The sequence below is a fragment of the Oncorhynchus masou genome, unplaced genomic scaffold (genome assembly GCF_036934945.1).
Source record: "Oncorhynchus masou masou isolate Uvic2021 unplaced genomic scaffold, UVic_Omas_1.1 unplaced_scaffold_696, whole genome shotgun sequence".
Taxonomy (NCBI): Eukaryota; Metazoa; Chordata; class Actinopteri; order Salmoniformes; family Salmonidae; genus Oncorhynchus; species Oncorhynchus masou.
The window spans coordinates 87967-115368 of NW_027013417.1; the positions used below are offsets into that span (position 1 = coordinate 87967).

A 27402-nucleotide genomic window follows, 5' to 3' on the forward strand; every position below is an offset into this window, starting at 1 on the left:
AATCTAAAACAAAAATCCAGAAAATCACATTGTATGATTTTTAAGTAATTCATTTGCATTTTATTGCATGACATAAGTATTTAATCACCTACCAACCAGTAAGACTTCCGGCTCTCACAGACCTGTTGTTTTTTCTTTAAGATGCCCTCCTGTTCTCCACTCATTACCTGTATTAACTACACCTGTTTGAGCTCGTTACCTGTATAAAAGACACCTGTCCACACACTCAATAAAACAGACTCCAACCTCTCCACAATGGCCAAGACCAGAGAGCTGTGTAAGGACATCAGGGTTAAATTTTAGACCTGCACAAGGCTGGGATGGGCTACAGGACAATAGGCAAGCAGCTTGGTGAGAAGGCAACAACTGTTGGCGCAATTATTAGAAAATGGAAGAAGTTCAAGATTACAGTCAATCACCCTTGGTCTGGGGCTCCATGCAAGATCTCACCTCGTGGGGCATCAATGATCATGAGGAAGGTGAGGGATCAGCCCAGAACTACACGGCAGGACCTGGTCAATGACCTGAAGAGAGCTGGGACCACAGTCTCAAAGAAAACCATTAGTAACACACTACGCCGTCATGGATTAAAATCCTGCAGCGCACGCAAGGTCCCCCTGCTCAAGCCAGCGCATGTCCAGGCCCGTCTGAAGTTTGCCAATGACCATCTGGATGATCCAGAGGAGGAATGGGAGAAGGTAATGTGGTCTGATGAGACAAAAATAGAGCTTTTTGGTCTAAACTCCACTCGCCGTGTTTGGAGGAAGAAGAAGGATGAGTACAACCCCAAGAATACCATCCCAACCATGAAGCATGGAGGTGGAAACATCATTCTTTGGGGATGCTTTTCTGCAAAGGGGACAGGACGACTGCACCGTATTGAGGGGAGGATGGATGGGACCATGTATCGCGAGATCTTGGCCAACAACCTCCTTCCCTCAGTAAGAGCATTGAAGATGGGTCGTGGCTGGGTCTTCCAGCATAACAACGACCCGAAACACACAGCCAGGGCAACTTAGGAGTGGCTCTGTAAGAAGCATCTCAAGGTCCTGGAGTGGCCTAGCCAGTCTCCAGTCTCCAGACCTGAACCCAATAGAAAATTGTTGGAGGGAGCTGAAAGTCCGTATTGCCCAGCGACAGCCCCGAAACCTGAAGGATCTGGAGAAGGTCTGTATGGAGGAGTGGGCCAAAATCCCTGCTGCTGTGTGTGCAAACCTGGTCAAGAACTACAGGAAATGTATGATCTCTGTAATTGCAAACAAAGACTTCTGTACCAACTATTAAGTTATGCTTTTCTGATGTATCAAATACTTATGCAAATGAATTACTTAAAAATCATACAATGTGATTTTCTGGATTTTTGTTTTTGATTCCGGCTCTCACAGTTGATGATAAAAATTACAGACCTCTACATGCTTTGTAAGTAGGAAAACCTGCAAAATCGGCAGTGTATCAAATACTTGTTTTCCCCACTGTATATAGTCTAGTGAGTGTGTGTCAGGTCAGTGCAAGATAGAGTCAGTGCAAATAGTTTGGGTTAATATTAATTGACTATTTAGCAGTGTCCAGTGTCCAGTGTTCCAGTGAGTCAATACCACTAGACGTAGTAGGGCAGCAGGAGTCATTATACCAATTATGTCTGTCTCAAATGGCACCCTAATCCGTACATAGTGCACTACTTTCGACAAGGGGCCATAGAGATCTGGTCAAAAGTAGTGCACTATGTAGTGAATAGGGTGCCACTTGGGGCTCAACCTGCTTGGTGATGTTCCCTTCCGCTCTCCGTGATTCCTCATTCACACAAACCCCTATACTGTTCACCCTGGTAGACTCTAGTGTCCCCTATACTGTTCACCCTGGTAGACTCTAGTGTCCCCTATACTGTTCACCCTGGTAGACTCTAGTGTCCCCTATACTGTTCACCCTGGTAGACTCTAGTGTCCCCTATACTGTTCACCCTGGTAGACTCTAGTGTCCCCTACACTGTTCACCCTTGTAGACTCTAGTGACCCCTATACTGCTCACCCTGGTAGACTCTAGTGTCCCCTATACTGTTCACCCTGGTAGACTCTAGTGTCCCCTATACTGTTCACCCTGGTAGACTCTAGTGTCCCCTATACTGCTCACCCTGGTAGACTCTAGTGTCCCCTATACTGCTCACACTGGTAGACTCTAGTGTCCCCTATACTGTTCACCCTGGTAGACTCTAGTGTCCCCTACACTGTTCACCCTTGTAGACTCTAGTGACCCCTATACTGCTCACCCTGGTAGACTCTAGTGTCCCCTATACTGTTCACGCTGGTAGACTATAGTGTCCCATATACTGTTCACCCTGGTAGACTCTAGTGTCCCCTATACTGTTCACCCTGGTAGACTCTAGTGTCCCCTATACTGTTCACCCTGGTAGACTCTAGTGTCCCCTATACTGTTCACCCTGGTAGCCTGGTAGACTCTAGTGTCCCCTATACTGTTCACCCTGGTAGACTCTAGTGTCCCCTATACTGTTCACCCTGGTAGACTCTAGTGTCCCCTATACTGTTCACCCTTGTAGACTCTAGTGACCCCTATACTGTTCACCCTGGTAGACTATAGTGTCCCCTATACTGCTCACACTGGTAGACTCTAGTGTCCCCTATACTGTTCACCCTGGTAGACTCTAGTGTCCCCTATACTGTTCACCCTGGTAGACTCTAGTGTCCCCTATACTGTTCACCCTGGTAGCCTGGTAGACTCTAGTGTCCCCTATACTGTTCACCCTGGTAGACTCTAGTGTCCCCTATACTGTTCACCCTGGTAGACTCTAGTGTCCCCTATACTGTTCACCCTTGTAGACTCTAGTGACCCCTATACTGCTCACCCTGGTAGACTATAGTGTCCCCTATACTGCTCACACTGGTAGACTCTAGTGTCCCCTATACTGCTCACACTGGTAGACTCTAGTGGCCCCTATACTCTCTGAAGTACACACTCTCTAGTGTCCCCTGTACTCTCTGAAGTACACACTGTCTCGTGAGCTATGGGAGCTATTATTATTATTATCAGTCAGATACTACAGCAACACAACAGACCCAGATACTATGTAGTAGGTTGGAGCAACACAACAGACCCAGATACTATGTAGTAGGTTGGAGCAACACAACAGACCCAGATACTATGTAGTAGGTTGGAGCAACACAACAGACCCAGATACTATGTAGTAGGTTGGAGCAACACAACAGACCCAGATACTATGTAGTAGGTTGGAGCAACACAACAGACCCAGATACTATGTAGTAGGTTGGAGCAACACAACAGACCCAGATACTATGTAGTAGGTTGTAGCAACACAACAGACCCAGATACTATGTAGTAGTTTGGAGCAACACAACAGACCCAGATACTATGTAGTAGGTTGGAGCAACACAACAGACCCAGATACTATGTAGTAGGTTGTAGCAACACAACAGACCCAGATACTATGTAGTAGGTTGGAGCAACACAACAGACCCAGATACTATGTAGTAGGTTGGAGCAACACAACAGACTCAGATACTATGTAGTAGGTTGGAGCAACACAACAGACCCAGATACTATGTAGTAGGTTGGAGCAACACAACAGACCCAGATACTATGTAGTAGGTTGGAGCAACACAACAGACCCAGATACTATGTAGTAGGTTGGAGCAACACAACAGACCCAGATACTATGTAGTAGGTTGTAGCAACACAACAGACCCAGATACTATATAGTAGGTTGGAGCAACACAACAGACCCAGATACTATGTAGTAGGTTGGAGCAACACAACAGACCCAGATACTATGTAGTAGGTTGGAGCAACACAACAGACCCAGATACTATGTAGTAGGTTGGAGCAACACAACAGACCCAGATACTATGTAGTAGGTTGGAGCAACACAACAGACCCAGATACTATGTAGTAGGTTGGAGCAACACAACAGACCCAGATACTATGTAGTAGGTTGTAGCAACACAACAGACCCAGATACTATGTAGTAGGTTGGAGCAACACAACAGACCCAGATACTATGTAGTAGGTTGGAGCAACACAACAGACCCAGATACTATGTAGTAGGTTGTAGCAACACAACAGACCCAGATACTATGTAGTAGGTTGGAGCAACACAACAGACCCAGATACTATGTAGTAGGTTGTAGACCACTGACATTGATTAAGGTTATATGATGATGATGATGAAGGGCTCCTTGGGGGCTCCCTTAAGAAGGGCTCCCTTGTAAAAGAGACCTTATTCTCAGTGGACCCTGTTAAAATAATGGTCAAATAAATGAAGAAGAAGGACATTTTCTGTAACGATAATGTTGCGATGTAGTTTGACATCTACCTATAAGTGGACACTGACAACAGCCTGACATCCTCTCTCCTTCACCAGTACACTGAGGAGTAAGGAGAGCTCTCCGGTGATTGGTCACAAGGGGGTGCAGGTGGCAGGTCCGACGGTGCCCCCTGGTGTTGGCCAGCAGAGCTGCAGCCAGTCGCCCCACTCCACAGAACACAGCCCACACACCATGCGCAAAGGTCAGCGGTTCAACGTCACAGTCGGATCCATATCTTTGGATTCTCGTTGTTTTACCTATGGGGCAAATGTATGACTTTGAGCGGGTTCTAGAAGGATCCATATCTTTGGATTCTTGTTGTTTTACCTATAGGGCAAATGTATGACTTTTAGCGGGTTCTAGAAGGATCCATATCTTTGGATTCTTGTTGTTTTACCTATAGGGCAAATGTATGACTTTGAGCGGGTTCTAGAAGGATCCATATCTTTGGATTCTTGTTGTTTTACCTATAGGGCAAATGTATGACTTTGAGCGGGTTCTAGAAGGATTCATAGTAAGCTTGTAGCTGGATTAAGTCCTAAACACGTTCCATGGAGATTCTCCATTCAACATGATCCAGAAAACAGACACTTCATGTATTATACACGTCTAATCTAATTTGTTGGTTATCGAAATGTTTATATTAATTTGTTTTACTGTATAAAACTGGGGTTGGAACCAAAATTATTTTTCCAATCGTTTTTGTACTGAACTGAATCATTTGGGGTGGCAGGGTAGCCTAGTGGTTAGAGCGTTGGAATAGTAACCAGAAGGTTGCAAGTTCAAACCCCCGAGCTGACAAGATACAAATCTGTTGTTCTGCCCCTGAACAAGGCAGTTAACCCACTGTTCTTAGGCTGTCATTGAAAATAAGAATTTGTTCTTAACTGACTTGACTTGTTAAATACAGATACTTTTTTGCTGTTCTGACCAACAAAATAAAAGTTCTGAACTGGTTCGAACCAGACAGGTAACCTACATACAGCCACACCCACTGGAACGGATTTCCAGCTGGCAGGCAGACGCTGAGCGGGTTCTAGAAGGATTCATATCTTTGGATTCTTGTTGTTTTACCTATAGGGCAAATGTATGACTTTGACGTTTTTGAGTGACAGAGTCAGGGCTTTGCATAGGCGCTTTGTTACGATTTTTGTGGGACTGGAAAAAAAATGCCCGGAACGTAAAATAACGTTATTAACCGGTTCCCATGTTTTGAAAATAATGGTTCTGTTCCGGAACAGTATAGATCACTTTTGTTTTTGGTTCGGGTTCTGTTCCTCAAATAATTTCTTTATTTTCTGGTTTTGGGTTCTTTTCCCTGAACCGGTTCCAACCCCTGGTATAAAGAGAGGCTTAGTGTTAGATCTGTTAATTTACTTTAGATATTCATGTTCATGTTAACTCTCTTCTTTTCTGTCTCCAGGCTCTAAGAAGCCGGCCCCTATCCCTCCAAAGGTTCCAGCTGGGTATGGCCAGTCGGGTGGTTCTGGTGGGATTTCGGACCAGTCCACAGGTCAGCCGTCGCCGGTCAGCCTGTCCCCCACCCTCCGAGCACCCCCTCGCCCTATGGACTGGCCGGTCCCCCACAGGCCCCTGGAGGACTAGGGGCCTCCTCCCCTGGTCAGACCCCTCTCTGTGGCTCCCTAGGGTCCCTGGGGTCCCTGTCCTCCCCACCTTCTCTGACCGGCACGCTGGGCAAGTCTCGGCCCACCCCTAAGCCCCGGCAGAGGCCCAGCCTGCCCCCTCCTCAGCCGCCCACCGTTCCTCAGCCGGGGCCACCCCTGTTGACCCTGGGCCCCTGGAGCAGGGCATCCTGGACGGACTGTCCCCCGGGGAGAGCATGTCCACAGGTAAACAGCATGATGATCGCGTAACCAGGGCAACGACACCACCACTACCACCGCAGGTGGGGTCAGGGACGATGCAGCCGCGCCCGGCTCTCAGACTGGCTGTGGCGCTGTCCAATGGAGACGGTGGACAGGTGTAGCTAGTAGGACTAGGGAAATCAGCATCCTATCACTACTGACTCACCCGTTCTATAAAATAATGTGTTATTGAATAACGGTGGCCTTTATTTAGACAGACAGAGCGCAGTCGTCCCGAGAAGAACAATATGTTGTAAATATTAAGATTTTGTTGTACATTGTAGAGAGAAAACTACACTATGTATCCATTGCTTGTGTTATGTGCTGATGTTTCTAAGTATTGTGAGGAAACATCAGGGAAGCATAGCGATGTCCTGCTTGTATGGACGTTTCCATTAGATTCATCATGTGCTTCCTCTCTGTTTATCCCTCATACAGTACGCCAGAGCTAGGTAGGTCCCAGGCTTACACGCATAGAAATAGAATGACTAGAACAGAACAATCCCCCCTCATACCATGGCAATTTGACAGTGTATTCACCGTCGTTTTGGTGGCATCGTGCGTTGTTATGAACGCCTCAGTCATTGGGGTGCCTGAAAGTCAAGTGATGCCCAGTCATTCTGAACGGAGGCTCATGACTGTTTAGTCTAAATTACACTATAGATTACACTCTAGTGGCCTGGTGATACAACGATATTGCTAAAGTCAGCAAATAATTAGTAGGAAACAAGTTTGCCATCATTAGAATGTCGTCAAATTCACTTTAGAGAGATTAACTATCAAAGTTAGTCAGAAATGTCTAGCAATGCTAATGTTAGCTAGCAAAAACCCAGGACTGTCCCTCAATCTCAGCCAGCTCGGTAAAGTTATATTGCATCTAAGGTCAATCTGGGTTCATCACAGTGACAAGAAAAGGTTTTCTTACTAATAGCTTGTCTCTTTTTGAAATATCATTGGGTTTCCAAGCCCAGTGTAATGCACTTTAGGCTAGATCTTCATCAGTGCCCATTGACAATGCATTGACCTTCAGTAGGGCACCAGGGCTCAAGAGAATCTTCATAACGATGTTGTGACGCAACGTGCATCCATGAATATAGCCAACATTGTCCCACTCATCATGGAATGTTGACTGGAAAGGGGAATGTCTATTCTAGTCATTCTAATTCTATGCTTACTCTCTCAGGGCAAACATGGCTCATTCTAGGCTGGTCCCAGACCTGTTTGGGCTCTTACCAACCCCATTGCACATTGGCAAGCAGTTCCACAAGGAGTTGGCAAGAGAGCAGAAACAGACTGGCAACCAGGCTTATTGAAGAAGTGGTCACTCAGATAGGCCTACTTCTTGTCTGATGTCATAATTATGATCTGAGGTGTTCCATAGAAATCTAATTCTAATATTCTATGAGGTTCTCTGTTCTACCTGTCAGTATCAATACCAGTCATTCTCTCTGTGTCCCTGTGTTCTATTCATGATTCTCTTGTTCCCCTGCTCTGCTCTACCTACTACTATGTTGTGTACCAGCCGTGTGAGGCCAGGGGAGTCAGTGTGGTGTGGGCTAAGTGTGAGGGGGCCGTTTAGGGTAAGCCAGATTTGACCTCGCCCGCCAGTAACGTTACCGTACTACGCTCCATCTCTCACCGCTCCGCCCGCCTCGCCCCGCCTGGCCTGGTGCTGTGGCTGCCTCTGGGTTCTCCTGCAGCCTGCTTCATGCATACGTCTTGTACCTGTTAGCTAAACAGCTAGCTATCAGCCAGCCATGCTAACGCTAGCTAGCTGCCCCATTCTGTTTGTGTCACAGTATCAGCCATGCTAACACTAGCTATCTGCCCAATTCTGTTGGTGTTACAGTATCAGCCATGCTAACACTAGCTATCTGCCCAATTCTCTTGGTGTTACAGTATCAGCCATGCTAACAGTAGCTATCTGCCCAATTCTGTTGGTGTTACAGTATCAGCCATGCTAACACTAGCTATCTGCCCAATTCTGTTGGTGTTACAGTATCAGCCATGCTAACACTAGCTATCTGCCCAATTCTGTTGGTGTTACAGTATCAGCCATGCTAACAGTAGCTAGCTGCCCCATCAGTGGGTTTACAATATCAGCCATGCTAACACTAGCTATCTGCCCAATTCTCTTGGTGTTACAGTATCAGCCATGCTAACAGTAGCTATCTGCCCAATTCTGTTGGTGTTACAGTATCAGCCATGCTAACGCTAGCTAGCTGCCCCATTCTGTTGGTGTTACTTTCGTCGGCATGCTGTTGTTCAGACTGTACGTACTGTATGCATGGCTTATGGACTTCCTAGAGCGCATCACATACACTGCAGCGCTCACCATTGCAGACGCCGTCGCTTCCCCCGAAGGTCCATCTTTAACGCTTCGGCCCTTTTTACCATCCCCATGGCAACAAACGTGGCCCCTGCTACAGGACAGGCGCGTGGGCTCCACAGGTAACCCCCAGGTGACCTCCATCCCAGACCCATGGCTTCAGGACAGACCCATCTGTTTCACTGCCCTCCCTCTGACAGCGTCGCCTCCTGCTCAGTTTGTTTCACTGCTTTCTCTCCAGAGGTCTCTGGTGTTATACCTACTAGCCCAGTAACACAGTATGACGACCTCCCTGTTATAGACCTAGCTTCTCCAGAGGTCTCTGGTGTTGTACCTACTAGCCCAGTAACACAGTATGACTACCTCCCTGTTATAGACCTAGCTTCTCCAGAGGTCTCTGGTGTTATACCTACTAGCCCAGTAACACAGTATGACGACCTCCCTGTTATAGATCTAGCTTCTCCAGAGGTCTCTGGTGTTATACCTACTAGCCCAGTAACACAGTATGACTACCTCCCTGTTATAGACCTAGCTTCTCCAGAGGTCTCTGGTGTTATACCTACTAGCCCAGTAACACAGTATGACGACCTCCCTGTTATAGACCTAGCTTCTCCAGAGGTCTCTGGTGTTATACCTACTAGCCCAGTACCACAGTATGACGACCTCCCTGTTATAGACCTAGCTTCTCCAGAGGTCTCTGGTGTTATACCTACTAGCCCAGTAACACAGTATGACTACCTCCCTGTTATAGACCTAGCTTCTCCAGAGGTCTCTGGTGTTATACCTACTAGCCCAGTAACACCTCCCTGTGTAGAATGTGTCAGAGACCAACATAGCATACTGCTGCTTTCTTCAAACAATAACAACAGAATGCAGTTTTTTCTGACTCAAAAACTAAATTTCCTTTCTGCTTTATTCCTTTTTTTTACACACCATCATCACCTCCTCCTCCTCCTCCTCATGCTTCTCTTCACCACCACCACACCATAATAATCACATCCCACCTATGTCGCCATGCCAACCCGCTAACCATGCCATCATTAGATTACTTCAGTTATGAAATCCCCTCCATCAATGTGAACCTGGACAGCCTCATCGACGAGTTCGGCGGTGCTGCCCCCTGCAGGCGCTACGGAGCGGTGACACACGCCCCTCCCCCGCGGAGAGACGATAACCCCGACCACGACCCCTACGCCGTGCCTGAGGACGACGAACCCCAGGACACCACCTTATGACATCGTTACCCTGAGACAGCCCTATGATGTGACATCATCAGAGCTTGCCCGAGGCTGGCACCGTGGCACTCCTATCATCCAGCTCGCTGTACATGCTGTTAGACTGTAATGCTCGCTCGCTCACACCGCACTGCCACGACGCTCCCAGACAAAACAAACAAACAAAGCTTCTTCTTATACACCACAATGCCCACTTGACCTTTGACCTGAAACTCCAGATCTGAACCATGACCTCTGACCTGGAACTCCAGGACTGAACCTTGACCTCTGACCTGGAACTCCAGGACTGAATCCCCCCTTCTCCCTCACATTATGCTATACCTGCAGGCTGCAAGCAAAACTCATCTCTTAGAAATACTACGCAAATAGTAATGTAAACTCAATGTGAGCAAACAATTAACACACCACATGCCATATAGAGGAGGACCAGTTGCCTTTGGAAGGAAGAAGACATATGGATTATATGGAGGAGTATTAAATGCCATGTTCAGTATTATATTTTTGCTTTGTGGATACTACAGTGTTTTCCTCTCTTTGAAACAGTGATCAGTATTTTTTTGTGACTTTTTAAGTAATTTTTTTGCCTTATATGAAAAGCCTGCACTTAAATTGCAATACATGCATCGCATACTCACAAATAGTTTGGCCTGACCCTAAAGGAAAGAAACTCTTCAGTAGTTTTTACATTACTATCTACTGGTTGGGAAGATGTGTGGTTAAAGTGGATCTGATTGGTTGGGTAGATGTGTGGTTAGTGAGCCTGATTGGTTGGGTAGATGTGCGGTTAGTGGATCTGATTGGTTGGGTAGATGTGTGGTTAGTGGATCTGATTGGTTGGGTAGATGTGTGGGTAAAGTGGATATGATTGGTTGGGTAGATGTGTGGGTAAAGTGGATCTGATTGGTTGGGTAGATGTGTGGGTAAAGTGGATCTGATTGGTTGGGTAGATGTGTGGTTAGTGGGTCTGATTGGTTGGGTAGATGTGTGGTTAGTGGATCTGATTGGTTGGGTAGATGTGTGGTTAGTGGATCTGATTGGTTGGGTAGATGTGTGGTTAGTGGATCTGATTGGTTGGGTAGATGTGTGGTTAGTGAGCCTGATTGGTTGGGTAGATGTGTGGTTAGTGGATCTGATTGGTTGGGTAGATGTGTGGGTAAAGTGGATCTGATTGGTTGGGTAGATGTGTGGTTAGTGGATCTGATTGGTTGGGTAGATGTGTGGGTAGTGGATCTGATTGGTTGGGTAGATGTGTGGTTAGTGGATCTGATTGGTTGGGTAGATGTGTGGTTAGTGGATCTGATTGGTTGGGTAGATGTGTGGGTAGTGGATCTGATTGGTTGGGTAGATGTGTGGGTAAAGTGGATCTGATTGGTTGGGTAGATGTGTGGTTAGTGGGTCTGATTGGTTGGGTAGATGTGTGGGTAAAGTGGATCTGATTGGTTGGGTAGATGTGTGGGTAAAGTGGATATGATTGGTTGGGTAGATGTGTGGGTAAAGTGGATATGATTGGTTGGGTAGATGTGTGGGTAGTGGATCTGATTGGTTGGGTAGATGTGTGGGTAGTGGGTCTGATTGGTTGGGTAGATGTGTGGTTAGTGGATCTGATTGGTTGGGTAGATGTGTGGTTAGTGGATCTGATTGGTTGGGTAGATGTGTGGTTAGTGGATCTGATTGGTTGGGTAGATGTGTGGGTAGTGGATCTGATTGGTTGGGTAGATGTGTGGTTAGTGGATCTGATTGGTTGGGTAGATGTGTGGTTAGTGGATCTGATTGGTTGGGTAGATGTGTGGTTAGTGGGTCTTCAGGGTCATGGTGTGTAGTGTACCGTATTCCTCACAGGGTAATATGATGAGTTATTAGTCCTAGTTTTCTGCACACTATAGAGATGACGATGAACAGAGTCTGTTGAATAATGCAGTATGAAATACATAACTAACCCTATTCTGCGGAGGGTTGGGGTCCATTCCATTTCAATTCAGTCAATTTAGGAAGTAAACTGTTTACTTTCTGAATGAATGAATTGAAATGGAATGGACCCCAACCCTGATGTCTGTGTTACCCCTGTCCCCAGTCCCTATTCTCCCCACGTCTCCCCCATGTACACATATCTGCATTGATACACAGTTAGGAGACATCTGTAGGATTGCTTTGTAAGTAGCAATAATTTATTTGTACAGGGTTAAAGATGAATTCATGCACATATTTTCACCAGCACAGTATTAGAATGTCTATGGAATAGAACCCAGTGCATTGTTGCTGTTCTCAGAAGGGGTTTTCAACTATCAAACTGTATCGTTAGACAATAACGATGCACATGAAATATGTTTTCGAGTTGGGTCCAGAATACTAACTAGCCATTTGATTTCTGTTCCCAAAATGAAGGCCCCTTATTGCTTAAAACCTTTCTGGATCCAATAGCAGAGCTGTGCTCACAGAGACTGAGGAGTGACATCATACCTTTCAGACTGAGGAGTGACATCATACCTTTCAGACTGAGTGACATCATAACTTTCAGACTGAGTGACATCATACCTTTCAGACTGAGTGACATCATACCTTTCAGACTGAGTGCCATCATACCTTTCAGACTGAGTGACATCATATCTTTCAGACTGAGGAGTGACATCATACCTTTCAGACTGAGGAGTGACATCACACCTTTCAGACTGAGTGACATCATACCTTTCAGACTGAGGAGTGACATCATACCTTAGAGACTGAGTGACATCATATCTTTCAGACTGAGTGACATCATATCTTTCAGACTGAGTGACATCATACCTTTCAGACTGAGTGACATCATACCTTTCAGACTGAGTGACATCATACCTTTCAGACTGAGTGACATCATACCTTTCAGACTGAGTGACATCATATCTTTCAGACTGAGTGACATCATACCTTTCAGACTGAGGAGTGACATCATATCTTTCAGACTGAGTGACATCATACCTTAGAGACTGGGGGGAGACAACACACCTTAGAGACTGGGGGGAGACATCATACCTTAGAGACTGATGTCTCCCCCCTGATGTTTAGAGTGGCAGCTCGTGGTCAAGGCAGGCAGAATGGTCAGGCAGGTGGGTACAGAGTCCAGAAACAGGCAAGGGTCAGAACCGGGAGGACTAGAAAAAGGAGAATAGCAAAAAGCAGGAGAACAGGAAAAACGCTGGTTGACTTGAAAGAAACATACAAGACGAACTGGCACAGAGAGACAGGAAACACAGGGATAAATACACCAGGAAAATCAGCGACACCTGGAGGGGGTGGAGACAATCACAAGGACAGGTGAAACAGATCAGGGCGTGACACTTTCAGACTGAGGAGTGACATCACACCTTTCAGACTGGGGAGTGACATCACACCTTTCAGACTGGGGAGTGACATCACACCTTTCAGACTGGGGAGTGACATCATACATTTCAGACTTGTGAGTGACATCACACCTTTCAGACTGAGGAGTGACATCACACCTTTCAGATTGGGGAGTGACATCACACCTTTCAGACTGGGGAGTGACATCATACATTTCAGACTTGTGAGTGACATCACACCTTTCAGACTGAGGAGTGACATCATACCTTTCAGACTGAGTGACATCATACCTTTCAGACTGGGGAGTGACATCATACCTTTCAGACTGAGTGACATCACACCTTTCAGACTGGGGAGTGACATCACACCTTTCAGACTGGGGAGTGACATCATACCTTTCAGACTGAGTGACATCATACCTTTCAGACTGGGGAGTGACATCATACCTTTCAGACTGAGTGACATCACACCTTTCAGACTGAGGAGTGACATCACTTCTGTGCTGAGCAGAACCAAGCTGTGTTGTTCTGGCCTGGTTACACCTCTGCTAAAGCTGCTGGATCCATGCTGGAAAGAACCTTTTAAAAGGACAATATCCAAGCCAGCACAATACTGTTTGGGTTTGCAAGATAGTGTGAAAAGGGTATTAGAGTTTGATACAGAAGGGGCAGTCTGAGAGGACCAATTATGTTCCTCCTCTAAACTGCTCATAAAACAACCAATCAGATCCAAAGGTTCCAAAGACTGCTTCAGGTTCTAAAGATGTTTCTCTCTTAACTCCAGGCTCTGTAGTCCAGGCTCTGTAGTCCAGGCTCTGTAGTCCAGGCTCTGTAGTCCAGGCTCTGTAGTCCAGGCTCTGTAGTCCAGGCTCTGTAGTCCAGGCTCTGTAGTCCAGGCTCTGTAGTTCAGGCTCTGTAGTCCAGGCTCTGTAGTCCAGACTCTGTCGTCCAGGCTCTATAGTCCAGACTCTGTCGTCCAGACTCTGTAGTCCAGGCTCTGTAGTTCAGGCTCTGTAGTTCAGGCTCTGTAGTCCAGACTCTGTAGTCCAGAGTCTGTCGTCCAGGCTCTGTAGTCCAGGCTCTGTCATCCAGGCTCTATAGTCCAGGCTCTGTAGTCCAGGCTAGGTATTTCAGGCTCTGTAGTCCAGGCTCTGTCATCCAGGCTCTGTAGTCCAGGCTCTGTAGTCCAGGCTCTGTCATCCAGGCTCTATAGTCCAGGCTCTGTAGTCCAGGCTAGGTATTTCAGGCTCTGTAGTCCAGGCTCTGTAGTCCAGACTCTATAGTCCAGGCTCTGTAGTCCAGACTCTGTAGTCCAGGCTCTGTAGTCCAGGCTCTGTAGTCCAGGCTCTGTCATCCAGGCCTTTTAGTCCAGGCTCTATAGTCCAGGCTCTATAGTCCAGGCTCTATAGTCCAGGCTCTGTAGTCCAGGCTCTATAGTCCAGGCTCTATAGTCCAGGTTCTATAGTCCAGGCTCTATCATCCAGGCTCTATAGTCCAGGCTCTGTAGTCCAGGCTCTATAGTCCAGGCTCTATAGTCCAGGCTCTGTAGTCCAGGCTCTGTAGTCCAGGCTCTATAGTCCAGGCTCTATAGTCCAGGCTCTGTAGTCCAGGCTAGGTATTTCAGGCTCTGTGATCTTCGACCCAATAGTGTAAATACAAAGAACTGTACATAAATATGTGTATAAACCTAAGAGGTAAAGAGTAATGTAAAGGCAAATCTATTATTATTATTATACACATATATATTAATATATGTGATGATATATTTATTATGTGTAGAGATGATATGATAAATAATGTGATGTTTATTTATGTCCCGATTATTACCAGATTTCACGCACGGCAACAACACAACAGACATGTTTATGTTTGTCCCCTGATTCACACGATTATTACCAGATTCACGCACAGCAACAACACAACAGACATGTTTATGTTTGTCCCCTGATTCACACGATTATTACCAGATTCACACAGCAACACAACAGACGTGTTTATGTTTGTCCCCTGATTCACACGATTATTACCAGATTCACGCACAGCAACAACACAACAGACATGTTTATGTTTGTCCCCTGATTCACACGATTATTACCAGATTCACACAGCAACACAACAGACATGTTTATGTTTGTCCCCTGATTCACACGATTATTACCAGATTCACAGCAACAACACAACAGACATGTTTATGTTTGTCCCCTGATTCACACGATTATTACCAGATTCACGCACGGCAACAACACAACAGACATGTTTATGTTTGTCCCCTGATTCACACGATTATTACCAGATTCACGCACAGCAACAACACAACAGACATGTTTATGTTTGTCCCCTGATTCACACGATTATTACCAGATTCACACAGCAACAACACAACAGACATGTTTATGTTTGTCCCCTGATTCACACGATTATTACCAGATTCACACAGCAACACAACAGACATGTTTATGTTTGTCCCCTGATGCACACGATTATTACCAGATTCACACAGCAACACAACAGACATGTTTATGTTTGTCCCCTGATTCACACGATTATTACCAGATTCACACAGCAGCAACACAACAGACATGTTTATGTTTGTCCCCTGATTCACACGATTATTACTAGATTCACGCACAGCAACACAACAGACATGTTTATGTTTGTCCCCTGATTCACACGATTATTACCAGATTCACACAGCAACAACACAACAGACATGTTTATGTTTGTCCCCTGATTCACACGATTATTACTAGATTCACGCACAGCAACAACACAACAGACATGTTTATGTTTGTCCCCTGATTCACACGATTATTACCAGATTCACACAGCAACACAACAGACGTGTGACTCTGCAGAAACATGAGTGAAGGAAGATACTACTGGTCTGGGAGGGGCCTCTGAGTAAATCACCAGGAAATGCTCGCTCAAAAAAGCCATCTTTATAGATAAATAATATATACCCTGCATTGGAACGCTGTACTCATATAGAGGAAGAAGTTGAGGTTTACTGATTTGTTTTTTTTTTGGGAAGATATGTTGCCAAGGAGAGTCCAGATAGTATGAGGAATCAATCCGAGATGGTGATGGATAGGTGGGTCGGTTCACCAATAGGGTGCCTTTTGAGAAGTGTCACTTGGTCAAAAGGAAACATTTGATTTGACCTCGTTTTCACATCCTGTCATGAAAAAACACATTTTCCCGTCTCAAGAGGTTAAATAATAAAACATGACTATAGTAAGTGCCTATTCCGTGCCAAATAATGTATCAGGGTTGTGCGTGACAGGGTTGACGATTTCTTGTTAAATCAGCCATGAATCCCCTTGTGACATGGGGGAATGGACGTGTGTTGTGTGCAACCGGGAGGGAGAGGCAATTGAATGTAAACTTAAACAATTATAAATTGTTAAAACATTTCAAGCTTGTCTATCTATGGGTAACAGGGTGTTCTGCTGGACCGGCTCGGTTTCCCACCACAAAACACCAGAAGATCACCAGAAACAGTCCAACTGGCTTATACTCTGTGATTAGACTATTAGATGTTCAAAGCCCCCCTCCTCCCCCCAAAAATAAATAAATAAATGAACCGTTTCAGCATTATTAAAACGAGAGTTCAGTTCCCGTCACAGGCTTGACCTTAAACATTAGGGACATATGTAAATGAATCACTATATCACGTAATAATAATTTGCAGAAATTACTTTGTCAAAGTAACAAATTAAACTCAGGCTTTATAACGATGTGGAAACTTTGAGAAATTTTGGGGGATTAAACTGGTTAAAATCTTTCTAAAAGTGACACAGGGTTGACGGAGGGACATGTCGAAAACGGTGATTTTATTAAATAACCAATGTGGTCTATATTAAAGAAAACTTCATTTAATATGAGAGGCTTTTCAATATTGGTGCACAATATCTCTACTTCATATATCCACGGTGCCAAAAGGCACTCCTTCCGTGGAACGACACAGTTGTATTTGACACAGTGCACGCCTAACATTGGAAATTCAATATTCAGCCTGTTATCTGAGATTCCTCTGCGTCTTTTAAAGAACCACCAGGACTGCTTGGGGAGAACAGTCACAGACAGCTGCTATGACATCATCACAGCACATACATTTCCTCCATTCAAAGTGCCATTCTGTTGTTTACTTCCATACCCTCAGAGTCAAAAACACACCCTACCCTACAGTACAAACCCCACCCTACCCTACAGTATAGACCCCACCCTACCCTACAGTACAGACCCCACCCTACCCTACAGTATAGACCCCACCCTACAGTACAGTATAGACCCCACCCTACCCTACAGTATAGACCCCACCCTACAGTACAGTATAGACCCCACCCTACAGTACAGACCCTACCCTACAGTATAGACCCCACCCTACCCTACAGTACAGACCCCACCCTACAGTATAGACCCCACCCTACCCTACAGTACAGACCCCACCCTACCCTACAGTATAGACCCCACCCTACAGTACAGTATAGACCCCACCCTACAGTACAGACCCCACCCTACAGTATAGACCCCACCCTACAGTACAGACCCCACCCTACCCTACAGTATAGACCCCACCCTACAGTACAGTATAGACCCCACCCTACAGTACAGACCCCACCCTACCCTACAGTATAGACCCCACCCTACCCTACAGTATAGACCCCACCCTACAGTATAGACCCCACCCCACCCTACAGTATAGACCCCACCCTACAGTACAGTATAGACCCCACCCTACAGTATAGACCCCACCCTACAGTATAGACCCCACCCTACCCTACAGTATAGACCCCACCCTACAGTATAGACCTCAACCTACCCTACAGTGTAGACCCCACCCTACCCTACAGTATAGACCCCACCCCTACCCTACAGTATAGACCCCACTCTACAGTATAGACCCCACCCTACAGTATAGACCCACCCTACCCTACAGTATAGACCCCACCGTACCCTACAGTATAGACCCCACCCCACCCTACAGTACAGTATAGACCCCACCCTACAGTATAGACCTCAACCTACAGTATAGACCTCAACCTACCCTACAGTGTAGACCCCACCCCACCCTACAGTATAGACCCCACCCTACTCTACAGTATAGACCCTACCCTACCCTACAGTATAGACCCCACCCTACCCTACAGTAAAGACCCCACCCTACAGTATAGACCCCACCCTACCCTACAGTATAGACCCCACCCCACCCTACAGTATAGACCCCACCCCACCCTACAGTATAGACCCCACCCTACAGTACAGTATAGACCCCACCCTACAGTACAGTATAGACCCCACCCCACCCTACAGTTTAGACCCCACCCTACAGTACAGTATAGACCCCACCCTACAGTACAGTATAGACCCCACCCCACCCTACCGTATAGACCCCACCTTACTCTACAGTATAGACCCCACCCTACAGTACAGTATAGACCCCACCCCACCCTACAGTTTAGACCGTACTCTACAGTATAGACCCCACCCCACCCTACAGTTTAGACCGTACCCTACCGTATAGACCCCACCTTACTCTACAGTATAGACCCCACCCTACAGTACAGTATAGACCCCACCCCACCCTACAGTTTAGACCGTACTCTACAGTATAGACCCTACCCTACCCTACAGTATAGACCCCACCTTACTCTACAGTATAGACCCCACCCTACAGTATAGACCCCACCCTACAGTACAGACCCCACCCCACCCTACAGTATAGACCCCACCCTACAGTATAGACCCTACCCTACAGTTTAGACCGTACTCTACAGTATAGACCCCACCCCACCCTACAGTTTAGACCGTACCCTACCGTATAGACCCCACCTTACTCTACAGTATAGACCCCACCCTACAGTACAGTATAGACCCCACCCCACCCTACAGTTTAGACCGTACTCTACAGTATAGACCCTACCCTACCCTACAGTATAGACCCCACCTTACTCTACAGTATAGACCCCACCCTACAGTATAGACCCCACCCTACAGTACAGACCCCACCCCACCCTACAGTATAGACCCCACCCTACAGTATAGACCCCACCCTACAGTATAGACCCCACCCTACCCTACAGTATAGACCCCACCGTACCCTACAGCATAGACCCCACCCTACAGTAAAGACTGGTGCTCGCGGTGCTTTTCAACACCTATGTCATGTGCTCCAGTGAATGTAATTAGCTCCAACAAGTGTAATGAGTTAAATTTTAGGAGTTGAGATATATAGTGGCCGTCATTAGAAATAAAACATTCTACTATTTCATACTGCAGTACCTCCATGAACCCCCGGTTGAATACCACTGCAGTGTTGTTTGGTATTCCTCAGTCAGTATGTGTTCTTGTCAATGAACTACGATGTTTATGTAGATCTTAGTGATAAACACCGAGTTGTATTGATGGCGGTGGTGATTATACAGTATGACTAAGTGCCCTCGCACGGGTTATTTATGTTTAGAATTTATAAGGTGATAATTGAATTGTGTTCTGGAGAGTTTACTGTCTGTGCTTCATATGTTTTCTGTGAGGATGTGGGGCAGCGGTGTCTATCAAACTACTATATTACTGTGTTAACTACCAACCCCAAACCTCATGTCAGCTCATCCTGTCTGTTAACTACCAACCCCAAACCTCATGTCAGCTCATCCTGTCTGTTAACTACCAACCCCAAACCACATGTCAGCTCATCCTGTCTGTTAACTACCAACCCCAAACCTCATGTCAGCTCATCCTGTCTGTTAACTACCAACCCCAAACCTCATGTCAGCTCATCCTGTCTGTTAACTACCAACCCCAAACCTCATGTCAGCTCATCTAGTCTGTTAACTACCAACCCCAAACCCCATGTTACAGATCATCCTGTCTGTTAACTACTAACCCCAAACCTCATGTCAGCTCATCCTGTCTGTTAACTACCAACCCCAAACCTCATGTCAGCTCATCCTGTCTGTTAACTACCAACCCCAAACCTCATGTCAGCTCATCCTGTCTGTTAACTACCAACCCCAAACCTCATGTTACAGATCACCCTGTCTGTTAACTACCAACCCCAAACCTCATGTCAGCTCATCCTGTCTGTTAACTACCAACCCCAAACCACATGTCAGCTCATCCTGTCTGTTAACTACCAACCCCAAACCACATGTCAGCTCATCCTCTCTGTTAATTACCAACCCCAAACCTCATGTCAGCTCATCCTGTCTGTTAACTACCAACCCCAAACCTCATGTCAGCTCATCCTGTCTGTTCACTACCAACCCCAAACCACATGTCAGGTCATCCTGTCTGTTAACTACCAACCCCAAACCTCATGTCAGCTCATCCTGTCTGTTAACTACCAACCCCAAACCTCATGTCAGCTCATCCTGTCTGTTAACTACCAACCCCAAACCACATGTCAGCTCATCCTGTCTGTTAACTACCAACCCCAAACCACATGTCAGCTCATCCTGTCTGTTAACTACCAACCCCAAACCTCATGTCAGCTCATCCTGTCTGTTAACTACCAACCCCAAACCACATGTCAGCTCATCCTGTCTGTTAACTACCAACCCCAAACCACATGTCAGCTCATCCTGTCTGTTAACTACCAACCCCAAACCTCATGTCAGCTCATCCTGTCTGTTAACTACCAACCCCAAACCACATGTCAGCTCATCTAGTCTGTTAACTACCAACCCCAAACCTCATGTCAGCTCATCCTGTCTGTTAACTACCAACCCCAAACCTCATGTCAGCTCATCCTGTCTGTTAACTACCAACCCCAAACCTCATGTTACAGATCACCCTGTCTGTTAACTACCGCTCATCCTGTCTGTTAACTACCAACCCCAAACCTCATGTCAGCTCATCCTGTCTGTTAACTACCAACCCAAAACATCATGTCAGCTCATCCTGTCTGTGTTAACTACCAACCCCAAACCTCATGTCAGCTCATCCTGTCTGTGTTAACTACCAACCCCAAACCTCATGTCAGCTCATCCTGTCTGTTAACTACCAACCCCAAACCTCATGTCAGCTCATCCTGTCTGTTAACTACCAACCCCAAATCTCATGTCAGCTCATCCTGTCTGTTAACTACCAACCCCAAACCTCATGTCAGCTCATCCTGTCTGTTAACTACCAACCCCAAACCTCATGTCAGCTCATCCTGTCTGTTAACTACCAACCCCAAACCTCATGTCAGCTCATCCTGTCTGTGTTAACTACCAACCCCAAACCTCATGTCAGCTCATCCTGTCTGTTAACTACCAATCCAAACCTCATGTCAGCTCATCCTGTCTGTTAACTACCAACCCCAAACCTCATGTCAGCTCATCCTGTCTGTTAACTACCAACCCCAAACCTCATGTTACAGATCATCCTGTCTGTTAACTACCAACCCAAACCTCATGTCAGCTCATCCTGTCTGTTAACTACCAACCCCAAACCTCATGTTACAGATCATCCTGTCTGTTAACTACCAACCCAAACCTCATGTCAGCTCATCCTGTCTGTTAACTACCAACCCCAAACCTCATGTCAGCTCATCCTGTCTGTTAACTACCAACCCCAAACCTCATGTCAGCTCATCCTGTCTGTTAACTACCAACCCCAAACCTCATGTCAGCTCATCCTGTCTGTTAACTACCAACCCCAAACCTCATGTCAGCTCATCCTGTCTGTTAACTACCAACCCCAAACCTCATGTCAGCTCATCCTGTCTGTGTTAACTACCAACCCCAAACCTCATGTCAGCTCATCCTGTCTGTTAACTACCAACCCCAAACCTCATGTCAGCTCATCCTGTCTGTTAACTACCAACCCCAAACCTCATGTCAGCTCATCCTGTCTGTGTTAACTACCAACCCCAAACCTCATGTCAGCTCATCCTGTCTGTTAACTACCAACCCCAAACCTCATGTCAGCTCATCCTGTCTGTGTTAACTACCAACCCCAAACCTCATGTCAGCTCATCCTGTCTGTTAACTACCAACCCCAAACCTCATGTCAGCTCATCCTGTCTGTGTTAACTACCAACCCCAAACCTCATGTCAGCTCATCCTGTCTGTTAACTACCAACCCCAAACCTCTTGTTACAGATCATCCTGTCTGTTAACTACCAACCCCAAACCTCATGTCAGCTCATCCTGTCTGTTAACTACCAACCCCAAACCTCATGTCAGATCATCCTGTCTGTTAACTATCAACCCCAAACCTCATGTCAGCTCATCCTGTCTGTTAACTACCAACCCCAAACCTCATGTCAGCTCATCCTGTCTGTGTTAACTACCAATCCCAAACCTCATGTCAGCTCATCCTGTCTGTTAACTACCAACCCCAAACCTCATGTCAGCTCATCCTGTCTGTTAACTACCAACCCCAAACCCCATGTTACAGATCACCCTGTCTGTTAACTACCAATCCCAAACCTCATGTCAGCTCATCCTGTCTGTGTTAACTACCAACCCCAAACCTCATGTTACAGATCAACTTGTTTACATGTCGTTTTTGAGGTTTATTCTGATTTATGGGAAAGATGGGAAAATGTGACAATGTCATGGATTTAGGTCGTCTTTTGATAATCCATGACGCGTCAATCACTGTCTTTATGGATTTAGTTATAATCAACTATTTTAGGGGCACCTACAAAAATGCAACGTGATATTATAGATGAAATGTAGAAATTGGTTGATGTGCTTCGATTGGTCAAGATGAGTTCATGACGACGAGGGCGTCAAGGGTTGAAAGAGGAATGGCTGTTGCCCTGGAGTTGGAGTAGAGTGACGTTGGCATTAGACGCTGACCCGGGGTCAGTTTAACATTTCCCCCACATATGGTTAATACTAGGAATGGGGGAAGGGGTAGCTGACCCGGGGTCAGTTTAACATTTCCCCACATATGGTTAATACTAGGAATGGGGAAGGGGTAGCTGACCCGGGGTCAGTTTAACATTTCCCCACATATGGTTAATACTAGGAATGGGGGAAGGGGTAGCTGACCCGGGGTCAGTTTAACATTTCCCCCACATATGGTTAATACTAGGAATGGGGGAAGGGGTAGCTGACCCTACATCAGTATCCTGTACCTAGGGGGATCTTCACCTTCATGGGAGCTGCTGCCCATTGGATGTACTGCCTCCTCCCTTCTTCTGCTTTTCATAACCAGTGTAGAAACAAACCTGCTGTTCCTCCCGCCACACCCCGCCTCCACAACGCTAAGCCCCGCCTACCCCTTTTCCCCTGCTTAGCATATAAAGTGGAACACAGTCAGTGTGTACTGTGAAGCCTACCGCAATCCTTATCAGAATGTCAAGAATAAATAAATATATATTAAACTCTACATTTTTAATAACCCCACCTGGTCCGTGTGGTTCTGTGTGTGTGTGTGTGTGTGTGTGTGTGTGTGTGTGTGTGTGTGTGTGTGTGTGTGTGTGTGTGTGTGTGTGTGTGTGTGTGTGTGTGTGTGTGTGTGTGCGCGTGCGCGTGCGTGTATGTGTGTGTGCGTGTGGACGTGTTTAACTATTCTTGTCGGGACCAGAAGTCACCACAAGAATTGTAAACAAACAACAATTTGAGCAACTGAGGACATTTTTTTGGTCTCCACATGGTCAGATGCTGTTTCGAGAGGTTTCAGGGTTAAGGTTAGAATTAGTGTTCAAATTAGGTTAAGGCTCAGGGTTAAGAGCTAGGAGTTTTCACCTCAGCATTAGGAGCTAGGACTCGTTTTAGGGTTAAGGTAAGGTTTTTGGCTTAAGGTTAGGGTAAGAGTACAGGTTAGGGTTAGGGGTTAGGGTAAGAGTACAGGTTCAGGTAAGGTTTTTGGCTTAAGGTTAGGGTTAAGGTTAGGGTAAGAGTACAGGTTAGGGTTAGGGGTTAGGGTAAGAGTACAGGTTAGGGTTAGGGGTTAGGGTAAGGGTACAGGTTAGGGTTAGGTTTTTGGCTTAAGGTTAGGATTAGGGTAAGAGTACAGGTTAAGGTTAGGGTAAGAGTACAAGTTAAGGTTAGGTTTTTGGCTTAAGGTTAGGGTAAGAGTACAGGTTAGGTTTAGGGGTTAGGGTAAGAGTACAGGTTAGGGGTAGGGGTAAGAGTACAGGCTAGGGTTAGGTTTTTGGCTTAAGGTTAGGATTAGGGTAAGAGTACAGGTTAAGGTTAGGGTAAGAGTACAAGTTAAGGTTAGGTTTTTGGCTTAAGGTTAGGGTTAAGTTTAGGGTTAGGTTAAGAGTACAGGTGAGGGTTAGATTTAGGGTTAGGGGTTAGGTTAAGAGTACAGGTGAGGGTTAGATTTAGGGTTAGGGGTTAGGTTAAGAGTACAGGTGAGGGTTAGATTTAGGGTTAGGGGTTAGGGTAAGAGTACAGGTTAGGGTTAGATTTAGGGTTAGGGGTTAGGTTAAGAGTACAGGTGAGGGTTAGATTTAGGGTTAGGGGTTAGGGTAAGAGTACAGGTTAGGGTTAGATTTAGGGTTAGGGGTTAGGGTAAGAGTACAGGTGAGGGTTAGATTTAGGGTTAGGGGTTAGGGTAAGAGTACAGGTTAGGGTTAGGGGTTAGGGAATATCAGATTTTGAATGGTACTGACCCCTGGATGGTGTTGTATGTTTATTCTCCAGTAGAGGACAGCCTTGCTTCAGATACCACTGAACATCCTACAACCTCCACTTCCTGTTAAACACGTGTCATCTCTGAGCTTCCCAGTCATTCAGCTATTGGTCAGTATATCCCCTGAAGCTGTCTCTCAATCAGAGCCTCAGTCAGGTTCTGACATCATCAGCTTCGACCCAGAGCCATCTTCTTTTCTACATGTCCATGTAAATGTCAGAGAGAGAGAACAGGTATTTTCTACATGTTAGAGAGAGAGAGAGAACAGGTATTTTCTACATGTCTGAGAGCCAATGGCATGTACCAGATGCTCAGCAGGCTCTGCTCACACTTACTGGCCTGAGGCCAAACCACGACCAACAACATTGGACACTTTATGGAACAAAAGCCTTTACTATTTCATCCTGGAATATCCAAGGCCTGAGGTCATCTGCCTTTGGCCTGAAGAGCAGAAACCCGGACTTCACCAAAGAAATCGGTAATACAGACATTGTCATCCTGCAAGAAACCTGGTATAGAGGAGACAGACCCACTGGTTGCCCTCTAGGTTACAGAGAGCTGGTAGTCCCATCCACCAAACTACCAGGTGTGAAACAGGGAAGGGACTCAGGGGGTATGCTAATTTGGTATAGAGCAGACCTAACTCACTCCATTAAATTAATCAAAACAGGAACATTCTACATTTGGCTAGAAATTCAAAAGGAAATTATCCTAACAGAGAAAAATGTCCTCCTGTGTGCTACCTATATCCCCCCACTAGAATCCCCATATTTTTATGAAGACAGCTTCTCCATCCTGGAGGGGGAAATCAATCATTTCCAGGCCCAGGGACATGTACTAGTCTGTGGTGACCTAAATGCCAGAACCGGACAAGAACCTGACACCCTCAGCACACAGGGGGACAAACACCTGCCTGGAGGTGACAGCATTCCCTCCACCGTGTGCCCCCCTAGGCACAACTATGACAACATAACGAACAAAAACGGGTCACAACTCCTGCAGCTCTGTCGCACGCTGGGTATGTACATAGTCAATGGTAGGCTTCGAGGGGACTCCTATGGTAGGTACACCTATAGCTCATCTCTTGGCAGTAGTACTGTAGACTACTTTATCACTGACCTCAACCCAGAGTCTCTCAGAGCGTTCACAGTCAGCCCACTGACACCCCTATCAGACCACAGCAAAATCACAGTCTACCTAAACAGAGCAATACTCAATCATGAGGCATCAAAGCCAAAGGAACTGAGTAACATTAAGAAATGCTATAGATGGAAGGAATGCAGTTTGGAAACCTACCAAAAAACAATTAGGCAACAACAAATTCAATCCCTTTTAGGCAATTTCCTGGATAAAATGTTCCACTGTAATAGTGAAGGTGTAAACTTGGCAGTAGGAAATCTTAACAGTATATTTGACCTCTCAGCTTCCCTATCAAATCTAAAAATCTCAAATAGAAAACCGAAGAAAATTAACAACAATGACAAATGGTTTGATGAAGAATGCAAAATTCTAAGAAAGAAATTGAGAAACCTGTCCAACCAAAAACATAGAGACCCGGAAAACCTGAGTCTACGCCTTCACTATGGTGAATCACTAAAACAATACAGAAATACACTACGGAAAAAGAAGGAACAGCATGTCAGAAATCAGCTCAATGTAATTGAAGAATCCATAGACTCTAACCACTTCTGGGAAAATTGGAAAACACTAAACAAACAACAACACGAAGAATTATCTATCCAAAATGGAGATATATGGGTAAACCACTTCTCCAATCTTTTTGGCTCTATAACAAAGAATAAAGAGCAAAAACATATACATGATCAAATACAGATCTTAGAATCAACTATTAAAGACTACCAGAACCCACTGGATTCTCCAATAACATTGAATGAGTTACAGGACAAAATAAAAACCCTCAAACCCAAAAAGGCCTGTGGTGTTGATGGTATCCTCAATGAAATGATCAAATATACAGACAACAAATTCCAATTGGCTATACTAAAACTCTTTAACATCATCCTTAGCTCTGGCATCTTCCCCAATATTTGGAACCAAGGACTGATCACCCCAATCCACAAAAATGGAGACAAATTTGACCCCAATAACTACCGTGGAATATGCGTCAACAGTAACCTTGGGAAAATCCTCTGCATTATCATTAACAGCAGACTCGTACACTTCCTCAATGAAAACAATGTACTGAGCAAATGTCAAATTGGCTTTTTACCAAATTACCGTACAACAGACCATGTATTCACCCTGCACACCCTAATTGACAACCAAACAAACCAAAACAAAGGCAAAGTCTTCTCATGCTTTGTTGATTTCAAAAAGCCTTCGACTCAATTTGGCATGAGGGTCTGCTATACAAACTGATGGAAAGTGGTGTTGGGGGTAAAACATACGACATCATAAAATCCATGTACACAAACAACAAGTGTGCGGTTAAAATTGGCAAAAAACACACACATTTCTTCACACAGGGTCGTGGGGTTAGACAGGGATGCAGCTTAAGCCCCACCCTCTTCAACATATATATCAACGAACTGGCGCGGGCACTAGAAAAGTCTGCAGCACCCGGCCTCACCCTACTAGAATCTGAAGTCAAATGTCTGCTGTTTGCTGATGATCTGGTGCTTCTGTCACCAACCAAGGAGGGCCTACAGCAGCACCTAGATCTTATGCACAGATTCTGTCAGACCTGGGCCCTGACAGTAAATCTCAGTAAGACCAAAATAATGG

At 45.7% G+C, this 27402-nt stretch overlaps 1 pseudogene; it reads left to right on the forward strand.

Annotated features, from left to right (window-relative positions):
- LOC135537007 (rho GTPase-activating protein 44-like) overlaps positions 1-10054 on the forward strand; it is a 67192-nt pseudogene extending 57138 nt beyond the window's left edge.
- The last annotated feature ends 17348 nt before the right edge of the window (positions 10055-27402 follow it).